The sequence below is a fragment of the Solanum stenotomum genome, chromosome 9, assembly GCF_019186545.1.
Source record: "Solanum stenotomum isolate F172 chromosome 9, ASM1918654v1, whole genome shotgun sequence".
Lineage (NCBI taxonomy): Eukaryota > Viridiplantae > Streptophyta > Magnoliopsida > Solanales > Solanaceae > Solanum > Solanum stenotomum.
The window spans coordinates 21,163,510-21,179,145 of NC_064290.1; the positions used below are offsets into that span (position 1 = coordinate 21,163,510).

The 15,636-nt window shown below is 36.1% G+C and overlaps 1 protein-coding gene and 1 long non-coding RNA gene across 2 annotated transcripts in view; one reads left to right on the plus strand and one right to left on the minus strand.

Annotated features, from left to right (window-relative positions):
• The window catches only part of LOC125876682 (WD-40 repeat-containing protein MSI4-like), a 1,104,907-nt gene that overhangs the window by 955,875 nt on the left and 133,396 nt on the right, over positions 1–15,636 (minus strand). The gene's annotated exons all lie outside the window — the stretch shown is intronic.
• Positions 421–13,146, plus strand: LOC125876688 (uncharacterized). Its single transcript, XR_007447528.1, has 3 exons — positions 421–498; positions 12,795–12,838; positions 13,050–13,146. It is a non-coding gene; the product is annotated as an uncharacterized LOC125876688 (long non-coding RNA).

Consider the following 15,636-nt stretch of genomic DNA (forward strand, 5'->3'; position numbering starts at 1 on the left):
ACTAGCCGCATTGCGCATTAGTATTATTAACACTGTAGCCATATTTTCTGTTTTGCATTTTTTTGATTCTCAAGTTTGCAATTCCTTGGATGACTCCAATCTTCTCCATGGTCGGAGAAATTGACCTCTCCGATGAAGGTAGTAGTGATAAAAGGATAGAAGATAGTTCAAATGCCTCCAATATATAGACATAGATTGAAATGGATCCGAATTTGGACAAATTTCATTGAAGACACTAAAAAACTCTCACAAGTGCCATGAAATTAAGTCCTTTGAAGACTTCTTCAACTCGGATTCAGATCTAAACCACAAAATGAAGTTGAATGAACAATGCTTTCTCCTCTTTCATCTTTGTGCACTGTTATACTTCGATTTAATTCATCCATGACCTTCTCTGCAGGTTAAGCCCCAAAGAGGTTAATACCACTGCATAAGGAGGTCACATATGAGTTTCATCTCCGCATAAACAGTATATTGCAATTACATCCACTTATGCAAGTATGCAGTACTACCATCGCCTTTTGATATTTCTTTGTCATCCATGTTTGGTTGGTCTTGTTTGTCTCAATTTATTTGTGTATTAAAACCCCTGGATGTTTTTAATTCTAAGATTGGGAGTTTGTGTTTTATCTAGGTGTAATATTGCTTTCCCTTTTGGTGGTAACTCTTGGAAATCTGAATAGATGATATCTGTAGTACCTGCAAAAAGAAAAAATTGGTTAGCTAAATAATCTGCAAAAGTGTTGCCTTCCCTAAAGATGTGCTCCATTCTTGCATCAACATTAATTCTCAGACCATTGATCCTTTTCACCTCCAACCGGCTACTCCAAGGAACCTCCCAAATTCCATTAAAAATCTTTTGAAGCATTATTGAGTCAGTCTCCAATATTACTGGTAAGTATTGATGCATTATACAATACTCCAGTCCTCTTCGCAAAGCCATTGCCTCAGACATTAGAACTAAGTTATTCCCAAACCAAAAGACTCAGCATGTATCAATTTTCCTTCATCATTTCTAATACAAAAGGCCCCAGCACTAGGCCACCAACTCCTTTTACTTCACCATCCGAGTTACACTTGTATGACCCTAATCTAGACAATCTTCAGTATACGACCTTACAATCAATAAGGGGTGCATATTCAGTAAAAAAAGGAACCATCATATGTCAAGTATTAGGAATGTTTTGCAACCAAGGATAGCTAAACGTAGCTAGATGATATAAACTTTTGTTGACCTCCATAACCATACCATAAAATAACATATTACCTCCATGAGAAATTATATTTCTCCTTTTCTAGATTTGCCAAGTGATAACTGACGAGGCAGCCTTGAAGAGAGGTCTAAGCTTTGACGAGCAGTCCTTACTCCACCATTTATGTATAGTATCGTTAAGCTGCAAAAAAGGTTCCTGCACATCAACAATACTAGCAAAAGTATTCCATAACTTCTTAGCCATAGAGCACATCACAAAAAGATGTTCAAAAGTTTCATCTTCTGAACTATTACAACAGCAACACTTACCTTCATCCACCACTTTAATCTTGATAAGAACGTCCCCAATGGGTATTCTTTTTTTCCATAATCACCAAAGAAAGAAAGAAAATTTGAAGGGAATTCCTTTCACCCAAATCTTCTTAGCAATTTCTTGTTCATCATTTCCTTGTCTCAACACCTCCCAGGCACTTCCAACCATAAATTTTCCAGAGCTAGTACACATCCATCTTGGTGAGTCCCATTCTTCAGTATCCTCTACTACTCCAATTACATTTTGGACATGTTTACAGACATATTCTGGAGCATGAGATCTTCATTCCAATGTCCCTGAATCATCAACTGATTTACCTCATCAAAATCAAAATTATTAGAATGAGAAACAGGTAAATAATAGTAAAGATCACCCAATTGTGTCCAGTTATCAAACCATACACTGGAATGACCACACTTTGGTTCCCGCCAAATCTATTGGTCAATACAATCTCTGGCTTCTAACATAAACTTCCAAGTATGAGAACCTCCAATCCATTCCACCAATTGAGGTCTATGTCTCTTACAATATTTGTTCCATATGTATATAGTCCACATTGACTTTTTAGTTCGGAAAGTCCACCAAAGCTTGGCAAACATTGCTTTAGACACATCAAAAAGAGATCTAATGCCCAACCCACCTTTCTTCTTAGGCCTAGAAATATCAGACCATGATATCCAATGTTTGGTTCTCTCCTCTTCCTTAGAGTTCCATAGAAATTTAGCAAATAATTTATGTAAATCATGAATAACACATTTAGGAGGTGTTATTGTAGATAAGAGGTATATGGGAATACTCTGTAAAACATTATTAATCAACACAGACTTACCACCAAAAGATAAAAGTTTACCCTTCCAAGCCTGTATTTTGCTTTGAACTTTCTTCATGATATCGGAAAAATGACTTTTCCTCTTCCTTGCATGACCAATAGGACAACCAAAATAAGTCAATGGAAACTTGCCCCTAATAAAACCAGTGCAATCCTCAAAAGTTTGAACTATAGAATGGGCAGTTTTACTATACACATAGAAGCAACTCTTCTCTTTATTAATCATCTTCCCTGATTGATTTTCATATAAGCATAGTCTTTCCATAACCAAATCAAGCGACTTCTTCTCTACACTAACAAAGATAATGGTATCATCTGCATATGCAAGATGATTAATATCATCATTCCACTTAGGCATTCCATATCTTGTAAAGTCTTGATTATGGAACAAATTGTTTAAAGCTCTACAAAGAACTTCCGCAGCCAAAATGAATAATACAGCCTGTTTTACCCCTCTAGAAGAGTGAAAGAAACCATGAGCTTGTCTGTTAATGAGGACTGAATACCAGTTATTGGCCACCAATCTCCACACTTTATCTGCAACAAAACTGTTATAACCCAATTTCTCCATAACTTTGATCAGAAATCTCCAATTCACTCTATCATAAGCCTTGGACATGTCAAGCTTAATCACAACATTAGCTGGTCTACCTCTTAATATGATATCTGCAATAATTTCTTGAGCTAAGAGGACATTCTCTGTGATGCTCCTTCCCTTCACAAAACCAGACTTGTTAGGAGAGATCAGTCTTGGGAGCAGTTTTTCCAACCTATCATGAATCACTCTAAAGATAACTTTGTTCAGAAAATTACTTAAACTAATAGGTCTCATATCAGAAAATGATTGAATCACTTTTTACTTAGGCAATAAGACCAAATTAGTATGAGTAATAGATTTGGAAAGAGTCGATTTTCTTAGGCAATAGATTTGGGAAGAGTCTTTTTTCTTTAATGGTTTTTCCAACCATTAAAGAAAGCCTCCATCACATTGACCATCTCTTTTAAGGATTCTTTTGACTTGTAATCTCTTTCTTCTCCCGTTCACAAGATTATGAAAAAAATCTTGTATTCTTATCTCCTTCAGTAAACCATTTAACACCAGATTTCTGTCTCCAAAATTCCTCTTCATATTGTAAATACTATTTTAACTCAGCATGTGCCTTTTGAAGAATATCTCTGTTTTCAGCAGTTGGTAGTTCTTCGAAAAGACCTTCTTTAATTCTAACAATATCTTCCCTTATTACCAGTTGCTTAAAAATATTGCCAAATCTCACTCTACTCCATGTAGACAATGCAATTTTAGTCCTCTTCATCTTCTGTTTCAAGCTAATAAAAACATCAATGGACTCATCAGCAACCCAATTATCTCTCACAACATCTTTGAAATCAGCTCTTTCTGTCCAGAATTTCAAAAATCTGAAAGACCTCTTGATATTAGTAGTCTGATCCCCACAACTCAGCAACATGGGTGCATGATCAAACCTTGTTCTTGCAAGATGCTCCAGCTCCACATTTCCATAATGACCAAGAAAAACCTGATTGATCATCCGTCTATCAAGTCTTTTAAATATACATTCAGCATCAACTCTTTCATTCCACCAAGTAAAAGGACTCCCGTTAAAGTTAACATCAAAAAGCTCACAAGAGTTCACACAGAAAGCAAAATTCTCATAATCTTGAGGATAAACAGGAAGACCTCCAATTTTCTCTTCATCATTCAAAATAACATTGAAGTCGCCACCTACAAGCTAAGGTAACCTCATATTGTGACTCAGTAAATAAATATCATCCCACAAGCTTAGTCTTTCAAGTGCTAAACACTTAGCATAAACAAAAGTATAGATGATGGAATCTCCCGAATCTTGAAATGTAAGTGGTAATGTAATCTGTTATTCAGAGTCTGATAAGATCTCCACTTGAATATTTTTTTGGACAAATACCCAAATTTTACCATTTCGATTGTAATTAGCATACTGCATACCCAATCTTCTTTTATACTTCTGAATGTGTCTTGTATGTTGAAAAGGCTCCATTAGTGTTTTTTTTAAAATATGTTTTGGCCATCATGCCATTTATTAATGGGACAGGTCAAAAATACCCCTCAACTTTATTTTATTGGTTGGCTATGCCCTTACCGTTAAAGTGGAGTTATTTTTACCCCTGCCGTTACTAATTTCACCATATATACCTTTATTTGACAAAAAGCCACAAATCAACTTAAATTAACCAGAATCTTAAAAAATCGATCTGTTACCCATTTTAAATCCCATGCCTGACCCTCTAACACTTAACCTAAGAGATGAACAAAGGGAAAATTGGAGAGGAAGAAGCAATAACTTCAGCCTCTATTTTCCCATTTTTTCGACTAGCCTCTCCTCTCCACACTGCTGTCCAGCCACCAAACAACCACCCCTAAACGACCCCATTTTTTCCGTTTTCACAGCCACCATCACCCATTTTCCAGTCGGCGACCAAACCCACCTGAAACCAGCCCACTCCGGCGGAAAACAATCCGTAAACTACCTCACAACCAGACGCCAACTCTGGTGAACCATTCAACCCTTTACTGCCTCTTTTCTCCAGCCAAAATGTCACCAGAAAACACCCAAATCAACCCCACTGGCCGACTTCCCTCAACCCATCTTCCTTCTCCAATCAGAAGCTCTGGTGAACCACATTGGAAACACCTCCAAACAACCACCATTCACCTCCAAATCGCCAAAAATCACCACCCCAAAACAACCCTTTCCGCCGCCGCCTCATTGACATGGAAAAACCACCGCGAACATCATCAACTCCATGAGCTCGTGAAACCCAACAACAACAAGCAACCACCATCGTTTTTGCGTTTTAGGTGAGTTATTTGACTCTCATTTCAAACTCTGATCTTATTGTTTTTAATGATTTTTAGTTATTAATAATTTTTGGGTGAACAATTGTTCTTTCTTTCAATTTGTGTTATTCCAAATGTGACAATATTAAGAACTTTATATATTTGGTGATGCTTTGTTTTATTAATTCCCATGTTAAAAATGAAATGATGAAATTGTTTAAAAAAAATCGAGCAAAGTATCTTCGACGATTTCAGTAGTAAGTGTTTTAATGGTGGAAGGAGATGAAGAAGATTAAACAAATGGGTTTAGGGTTTTAATTGAGTATGAATTAATTTGGTTTAGTGGGTCCGGTTTGGATTAAAAGAGAAACATGTCATTTTAATTGAAATTGGATAATTTTGGTTGATTTGGGACTTTCCGTCAAATGAGGGGTATATATGGTGAAATTTGTAACGGCAGGGGTAAAAATAACTTCACTTTAATGGTAAGGGCATAGTTAACCAATAAAACAAAGTTGAGGGGTATTTTTGACCTTTTTTCCTTTATTAATTGCATGCCTATTGGGCTAATGTTCAAAAGATGGATCAAAATTGACCCTACAAAAATAAATACAAAATAAAATAATAAAACAAACCAAAAAAATTCTATTTCTAAAAGCACTAAAATGAAATTTGAAATTGGAACTGTCCAGACACTTCATGGTCAGCCATCTCCTCACCGATTTTGTCCTGGTAAGGACCATTTTAACTTGATGTCGAGATTCTGCCACCAAGGTATGTCCTTCATCCTCTCTTTTTGATTTCCTTGATTTTGTGTTACTATTTGTTGTTCTGAACTCTGTTTGTTTGGTTTATATATCGTATCCCTGTGACTGTTGGGTGAGCTCTCTCTGTTGGGATTTTATTGATTTCCATTGATTTTTGAGAAGTAAAATGAACATCATATGATGTTGATACCACCGTTGCTCAATCTTCAATTTGGTCGGTAATGCCCCTTCTATTTGAGTTGTCTGCTTTTTGTGTTTACCGCAATGGTTCACCATTTGTACTTGTATGTATGTACATATCTTATTGTTGTTCTTTTGTCCATTTTGATATGTTTTGTTTAGCTTTGTACCTCCTCTGCTTCTAGTATATGTTTATTTTCTGCATTGTCTGATTCTTAGATAGGGTACCACTAGTTTATCACTGTTCACTATTCTCTTGATTTGAGATTCTAATTCTTGAAAACAGTTCACCTGAATTGTCCCTTTCTCTAGGGCTAGGTTATCTAGGTAATCGGCTAGTTTGTTCCCTTCTCTAAAAATGTGTGATATAATCAATGTTTTCCCTTGCATGAGCTTCCATATTTCCTCCAGAATATTCACTACTTTCCATGGTACTTTCCACACTCTTTCCACAATGTTTTTAAGTACTAGAGAATCAGTTTCTATAATCACCATGTCTAGTTGTGTTGTCTTTATGTAGTTTAAAACATGTAAGAGTGTTGTTGTTTCTGTTTGTGTATTAGTACTTACAGGTTCATCAATCTCTTTAGCCTGAGCTTGTATGATATCCCCTTTATTATTTCTCACACAGAAACCCCAAGAGCTTCTTCTTGAGTTTATTTTAGATGCTCCATCAGTATTAACTTTAATCCAACCAGTATCTAGTGGTCTCCAAATAACTCTAGTTACCTTTACTGTTGGATTATAGTTATGAATAGCTTCTACCACCATTGCCCATATGTATGGGATGTACATGCAGTTTCTCCTCCTATTTTCATGAATTGAATCAATGTATGCATAGTTTGATAGATCACCTTGTTACTGGAGATTTTATTCTCATGTCTTATTGTGTTTCTCCTTTTCCACAACTCCCATACTATGATAGAAGGGACAACCTGAAATATATACTTAATCTGGTGATGTGCATCGATTTCCCACCATAAATTAATAAGTTGGGATAGCTGCATGTTCTCCACGTTGATTCCTACTGGCCCACATAAGTGCTTCCATACCATTTGAGATACGGGGGAGTGTAGGAATAAATGAGAAGTGTCTTCTACTTTAGGATTTTCACAACAATAGCATCTTGAAGGGAATTGAATTCCCCACTTCTTCAATGTATCATCAAGAGGTAGTTTGGATTTCCACAATTTCCACATGAAAAAACAGATTTTAATAGGCATGCCTTTGATCCACTTGAGGTTGTACACCTTGTTAACTTCTTTTTTTTTGTCTTACTTTCTGGAATGCAGTACTTACGGTAAACTTTCCCCTAGATATCAATTTCCAATAAGGTCTATCAAACTCTTCAGTGTCCTTGGGTGGACTGATTCTTTGTACAACGTGATCTGCTAAATCTTGAGGAAGTAGTTCTTTTAAAGTTTGTTCATTCCAATGTTCTGTTTCTGCCATTTCTTTGACTAGAATAACTGTTTGGTCGTACTCAAATTCTGGGGGAATAATTTTATACAGAGCACCCAAACCTGTCCAGTTATCTAGCCAAAAATTAGAATTACCTTGCTTAATTGACCACCAAATTTCAGGTTCTACTTCTTCTCTGCATTTAATCATTTTCTTCCAGATATATGTGCTTGTCTTAGCTTGTATCACCACTGCATGATGTTTTTTCAAATATTTGTTGCTCATATAACTTCTCCACAATGATTCTTTAGTTCTCATGTTCCACCATAGCTTTGCAAATAGTGCGTTAGATATATGTTGAAGACTTCTGAAACCCACTCCACTTTCTTCATATGGATGACATAATGTTGTCTAAGTTGCCCAGTGTTTACTAGAGTTTTCAACTGAGTTTCTCCAGAAGAATTTAGCAAACATTCGGTGTAGTTGGGCTATGACTTCAGCTGGAGGGTCACATGCTGATAATAATTGAATAGGCATACTCTACATGACACATTTTATCAAAGTAGTCCTTCCTCCTATAGATAAGATTTTTCCTGTCCAGGAACTCAATCTGTTTTGGACTTTATCCAAAAGTTCTTTGTAGAAAATATTTTGTCTCCTACTATGACACATTGGCACACCCAAATAGGTGAAAGGAAAATCTTTCTTTGGAATTTTTGTCACAACATATACCTTATCCACTAGAGCTTGGGGGTGAGATGATGCATGAAGACCACACTTTTTGCTTTGTTAATCAATTGTCCACTTACCTTTTCATACTCTAACAAGGTGTTCATTATCAACTCTAAAGAATATTTGTCTGCTGATGCAAATATGATAATATCATCTGCATAAGCAAATGGTTCACATATGGACTCCACTTTGGCATTCCATACTCATTGTACCACTCCTTACAATGAAGTGCATTAAGAGCTCTAGATAAGCATTCTGCAGCTAGTATAAATAAAGTTGGTGATAAGGGATCACCCTGTTTCACTCCCCTTGTGGACTTAAAGAAACCATGAGGTTGTCTATTAACTAGTATTGAGTACCAGTTATTGGATACGATTCTATAAATCATATCTATTAGGATCTCCCCAAAACCTATTTTTCTGAGCACTTTAGTAAAAAAATATCCAAGATACTCTGTCATAAGCTTTTTCCATGTCTAGTTTGATAACAACATTAGTAGACTTACCCTTATTCTGATATCATGGACTATCTCTTGAACTAATAAGATGTTCTCTACAATACTTCTGCCTTTAACAAAGCCTGATTGTTGGGTTGATATTAATGTTGGCAGTATCTTAGCCAATCTATCATGGATAATTCTAGAAAACACTTTGCTGGTGAAGTTACTTAGGCTGATAAGCCTCATATCCGAGAAAGTAGTGATTTCTCTTTTCTTTGGAATTAGGGTCAGATTTGTACATGTGATGTACCTAGGCAACTTGTGCCCACAAAAGAAAGATTTCACCATCTCTGTCATGTCCTTTGCAATTATATTCCAGCAAGCCTGATAGAATTTGCCGGTGTATCCATTTGGTTCTCCAGCACTCTCTGCGTTTAGTCCAAATACGACATTTTTAACTTCCTCCTCCTCGGTAGTTCATTAATTACAACATTTTGTTCTTCTGATACCATCTTAGTTATATATTTCAGCATGTCAAAGTCACTAGGGAGTTTTTCTTCTGTAAATTGTTTTGTGTAGAATTCGATTGCCTCCTGCGCTATCTCTTGTTCTTTATCTAGCCATTCTCCTCTATCATCTTGAATTCTTTTTATTTGCAATCTTGTTCTTTTTCCATTAACATGTGCATGGAAAATTTTGTGTTTCTATCCCCATCCACAAACCATTGCATTCCTGCTTTTTGTTTCCAAAACTTTTCCTCTACTGCATATAAATTGATTAAATCAACTTGCACCTTTTGTAGTCTTTCTCTGTTAGTACTGGTAGGATTATTCTCAAATTCTTGCTCATGATTCTGTACCACTTCTGCCAGAGTATTTATCTGTCTGAGTATGTCTCCATATGAGTCCTTACTCCATTTAGATAGTGCCTTACTCACCCTTTTCTATTTATTGTGAAGGTTAAAGAAAGGATCAATACTATGATCTTCTTGCCAGTTCTTTGCTACAACTTTCTGAAAAGCTTCATGTTCCACCCAAAAGTTTAGGAATCTAAATGCTTTCTTGATTGGATTTCTATCTACTCCACTTGTTATTACTAGGGGAGAGTGATCTGAACCCTGTTTGATAAGATGCTCCACTTCAAAATTAGGGAATAAATCCTGTAAGGCTTGATTCCCCAAGCATCTGTCAAGTCTTTTAAATAAGCAGGCTGCATCTGTTCTACCATTCCACCATGTGTACATACTTCCTTTGAAGCCCAAGTCTGTTAACTGGCAAGTATTGATATAGTGAATAAAGTCTTCAGTTTCATTGAATTGTACTGGCAATCCCCCATACTTTTCAAGATCATCAATAATCACATTGTAATCTCCACCTACCAACCATGGGCTAGTCATAGTTATTGCAATGGTATATAGATCATCCCATAGAGCTATTCTAGTATGTCTGTCTGTGCTAGCATGTACTAGTGTCACATGTATTTTATGTCCATCATCAATATATGTGAGTTTGAATGATAGTAGCTGTTCTGTGCCCATTTGTACTTTCATCTGAAATCTATCATCCACAAATAACCAAATTTTTCCATTTAAGTTATGACAAGTTGTTCCCATATTCAACCATAATTTATACATGTCAATGTGTCTATAATGTTGAAAAGGTTCCATCAAGGCTACAAAGTTAAAATGTTTTTGCCTATTCATCATTACTACCATTTCAAAAGCCCGTTGTGAATTAACAGACCTTATATTCCATATAAGTAAGCAATTCATTGAGAGATAGTATTGGCATGGGCTTTCCTTGTTAGTATACCTCCAGTTGCCTTTGGAGGTATACTTTTATCTCTTCCTTTAATATTTTTCTTTTCTTTCTTTATTTTTGCTATCTGTCTAGGAGATAGATCTCCTTTGTTATCGTCTTGAATTACTACCACACTGTTCTCCAGTTCATCATCATCTCCAATATAGACCTCATGTTTATGTTCTCCGTGTTGTTGCCTTTCTGTCGTATCTATTATTATATTCTGATTCTCTGCCCCTTTCTAACTACTATTCTCCTCTATTTTATCTATCTCTCTGTCTTTGCTTTGAGTTTCTATGTTATTGTCTTGATTACCCTGGTGTGTGTTTGCTACTACTAATGTTGTTGTTTCTGTTGAATTTGCAGGGTCTTGATTTCCTTGTATTGTTGGATTATCTGGTGGTTTTTGTGGGGTGAACACAACTTGTGGGCTGTCTGAATCTGCATGCACCTTTTTAATTATATGCAAATTATTCTCTGTATCCTTACTAACTCTTGTTTCCTCTGTATTCTGTTGATTTTCTTGTATTATGTCTTTTTCCTGTATATTTTGTTTCCCCATATTGTCGGTATTGTGTGTTACTTCATCATCTATATATTTGCTATTCTGATTAATGTTATCTTCACTTCGACTGTTGGTTATCTTTGTTGCATTATGGCTTTTGCCAAAGGTTGCTTCTACCCATTGCTTAGTCGTATCTTCTCCTTTAATGTTGCTAGCACTTGTTGATCTTTCCACATTTTTCTCTGCTCCATCTTTCTTATCATCAGCGAGGTCCACTATAGTCTCAAATTTATAAGTGGTAGTCGTTACTTTGTCACCTTTATTATTCGTGTGACCCTTGTTTTTGTAGTGATTCTGCTGGGTATCATATTCCTTCTGGTTTAGGTCATGCTGCAACTTATTCTTGTTATTTTTATTTTGAACCACATTCCAATTTTCATGAATCTACTTTCCATTCTTAAATACTCCATTCACGATTGGTATATGTTTTCCTTTGTTCTCCTCTTCATCCTTTCCTTTGTAGTTTAGCTTTTTATCTTCTTGTTTTTCTTCTCTCTTTGGACTATGCTCAGGGTTTAATACCCAACATCCTTGTAAATCGTGTCCTTGAAGATTACAGTGTGTGCAGTATTTCGGGAGATAATCATATTGAATTTTCTGCCATTTTGATCTCACTGTTCCTGTCTCCTCTTCTATACAATTGATTTGAATTCTTTTTAGTAGTTCTTTTAGCAAATCTACTTCCACTTTAAGCCTCGCACAACTAGGTCTGGTTTGATTATTAGTGGCTTTGTCAATCACTAGAGGTTTCCCCACAACTGTTGCCAAAGAAAAAAAGAGATTCTTTATCAAACAAATTAGTTGGCAATCCGGGAAACGAAATCCACGCAATGGCAATGGTTGTTTCCTCTTCTGGGTTGAACCACAGATCCCACTTTAAGAATCTTAAGGGGAAATATCTATTCCTTACTTTGAGTTCCCAAGCTTTGGACATCAAGGTTGCATAATCCTCTAGTAATGATAATCTAATCAGTATGTGCCTCTCCTCTAAGAAACCAATATTGCATGGTCCTTTAATTTCCAATTGAATTGGAATTGCCTTCCTCAATTCGTATAGATCTGGACGCCCATAGGAAAACTTAGCTACCACAACATATTGGAGATTTTGTCTCACCATTAACTTCTCAAATTCCTTCTTTATCCATGTAATCGTTGGCTCCCCATGCAAGAAAATAATAGGCTTAATAGCTATATGTTCCGTCATTGGTGGGGCGATTGAATTATGTACTGCAACAACATAGTCAAGATTGTTAGTGGTGATGGTAGGATTGATTATGGTGGGAAAACCAACCCCTGTGGGAGGTTGGCCACCGGCCGCCGTGGCCATATACGGTCGCGTTCGTAAGGTTTAGGTTTAAGATGGGGTTTAGGTTTAGTCCTATGATGAAGAACTTATGATGTTTGTTAAGCATTTGAACCCTATAAAAAGCATGTTGGGTTCTAACTGATTTAATATTCCATACAAGTGCTTTTTGAATCATTTATAAACAGATTTAGCACTCCTTTTAGGAATAGTTCTTGTGGGCTTACTGGTTTCAGCATTAGCCTTATTTTTCTTCCCCTTTGATTGAACATCTGGAGATAAATCTGCCACCTTCAAAGCATGATTAAGATTGTGCTGATTTTGATCTTCATTTGTAGCTTCCTTGCTTATTTCGTCATCAACTTCCACATGTTGTTTTTCATTTATCTCATTTATATTGTGTGCAACAATGTCACGCAGGACCTTAACAGGAGAATCAACTGTTGAAACTATAATTGCCTGTGGTATTGGTTCAGTTAACCCTTCTATCTCCATCTTCTTTTCCACCATTTGTTAATGGGATTGAGTTTTGTCTCCACCTTTGTCAACTTGCTCATTCTCGATTTATGGATATGCATCTTTCCCCTTATCCCCATAAATTCCAATTGTTTCACTGTCCAACAAATTATTTACATTATTGATCACATCTAGATGCTTCTGAACAACTTCCTGCAGATCACTTCTATTACTATCCTTCTCAACATCAATCAGTTGTTGTTGTACATCATCTTGCAAGTTACTTTCTTCATTAGTATTCTCCAAGTCTGTTAAAATGTTGTTCTTGTTGCTGCTGTTGCACCTTCTCAATATTCATTTTTTCTTTGTTATGCACTAAATTATCATACCACAAGTCACTATTTGTCTTGCTGGACTCATCAACTCCCATCTCTGCATTATATAATGTTTGTTGCTGACTTTGTAGTTGTTGCTGCTCTTGCTCTTTGTCACTGCAGACTACTATAGTTATAGCCTTACTTACAGTAGTTACAACCGCTGATGTATCTGCTGTATCATTTCTACCATTTTCCTTATCCTTTTGCTGCACATGTTCACCAACAGTGAGAGCACCTTCTTGGTCACCACTATCCTTCTTAGCATCTTGAGTTGGTGCTCTCCTCTTGTAAAATGATTGATTAACCCAATTTCTTGTGGTATGTTCTTCTTTGTTACTTGTATATGTGTTGTCTGCTTCTGATAACTCAATCTTCTCCTTCTCTTCTACAGACCCTACTTCTTGTCCCATATCATTATCTTCAGGTAAATCATCAAAAGGATTTTTAGTGATTATATCATTTTCTTCTGGATCTCTTGCATTATCACAAAATTTGCCCTTTTCCAAAGTGAATCTTCTCCTAGTAGGATTGAAAAGTTTTTGTTGATTCCTGTGTGCCTCATTCTTATTTGTTGGATTTGCTTCTGTTGCCACCTCAATCTAATTATCCTTCTTCAATTCAGGATGCAAAACTCACAATCATCTTCATTATGTCCTTCTAGTTTACACCTTTTGCAGTATTTTGGTAAAACATCATAGAGAACTTTAATTCTTTCCACTCTTGATGATTGAGATATAGGATCCTCAATCTCCAATTCTACAAATTTGGGTAAATCAGCAAGTAGGTCCACTTGAACTTTGACTCTAGTACAACTAGGTCGTGTCTTATTTATTGTTGCCATATCTAATGAATAGGCTTCCCTACAGCAGAGACCAGTGAGAATAAAGATTCCTTAACAAAAAAGGTTGGCCATAAGTCAGGAAAGGAAATCCAGGCCATGGCTTGAGTCGTTTCCTCATCCACTTTAAATTTTGCATCATATATTGAGAGGTCGCATTTGATATGCTGTACCATCCTTGCCCGTGATGTAATATGAATTCTTCGACATCATATTCACAAAATCTTCAAACAATTCAAATCGCATTAATGTATGTCTATTTCGTAGTAACCCAATCTTACATCCACCCTTCACATCACATTGTTTGGGAATTTGAATTCACAAATCATCTATCTCTGGCCACCCATAGTAAAACTTCCCTATCACCGCATATTGCAAGTTTTCAATGGTGTTCATTTGCCTAACTTCATCTTCATTCCATGTTATTCTTGGAATACCATTGATATACGAAGGCTGTTTGATGGGAATAGGTGTAATAGTAGTAGGTTTGATGTTTTGAGATAGATTCATTGTATTAGGTTTAAGAAGGTCAACATATTTGCCTCCTTGAGCAGATGCACAAACCAAATCAGTAAGTAAACTTTTAGGTTCGTCAGGCGTATCCTTCCAGTATCTTGGTTTCTAATTGGAATTGAATTGGAATTCGATAGAGAGGGGAATTGAGTACTAGAATTGAGAGAGATTTGCTGGCCAGCCGCCAAAGCAGGCTGACCAGTGGCCAATATGGCCATGATCGATAAAAAAATTCTTGTAGCAGTGAGGGTTTTGAAGTAAAAAACCCTGTGAATCAGAGCTTGCGATTTTTAATCAGTGTGCCTTCATTTCCATCATTTAGTTATCAATAAAAAAGAAAATTTATACATATATTAGTTATATGCATATTTAAATTGTAAATCAACTACCGTATTATTTATATATAGGAAAAAAGAATATTATCAAATGTTGTATTATTTATTTAGAATTTAATACATAAATAACTTACCTCCTAGTAAGTTACCAAATGTTTACTTATTGTATAGACATGCAATTTGAATCTCAAAATGTCACGATCTGAAACCTCGAGTCATGATGACATCTACCAAAAACTAACTAGTAGGTAAATTGACCCCTATCCCAGAACGATAAGTAATAGGCATATTGGGTAGAATCAACAACCAACGAGGATATAACAACATAATAAAGTACAAAGCTACTAAAAGAGTACAAGCTACAAAATAACCAAAATAAGTACAAATTTGTCTCGAATATAAAAGACTAGTCAAAACTATATTTTGATGGAGATGAGTCAAACTAGGATGCCAACAACTCACCCTCTATCTCCAAAACTCCCGGTGCTACACATAAATCAATGCTGCTAGCTGGTGCTCAAATATGCACAAGGAAAAATAGATGCAGAGTATAACATGAGTACCAAAATAACAAGTACACAGTAGACATCATAGGCCCACCAAGCTTGGAAGGTAAATACATAATGAAAAGCGAGGGAATAAATGGTAGTTAAGGGTCATAAGAACGTAACAATAGCTGGAAGTCTAACTATCACCTCAATAATCTAGCAGGAACGAAATGATAAAGTAGAGCAGCTAACTAC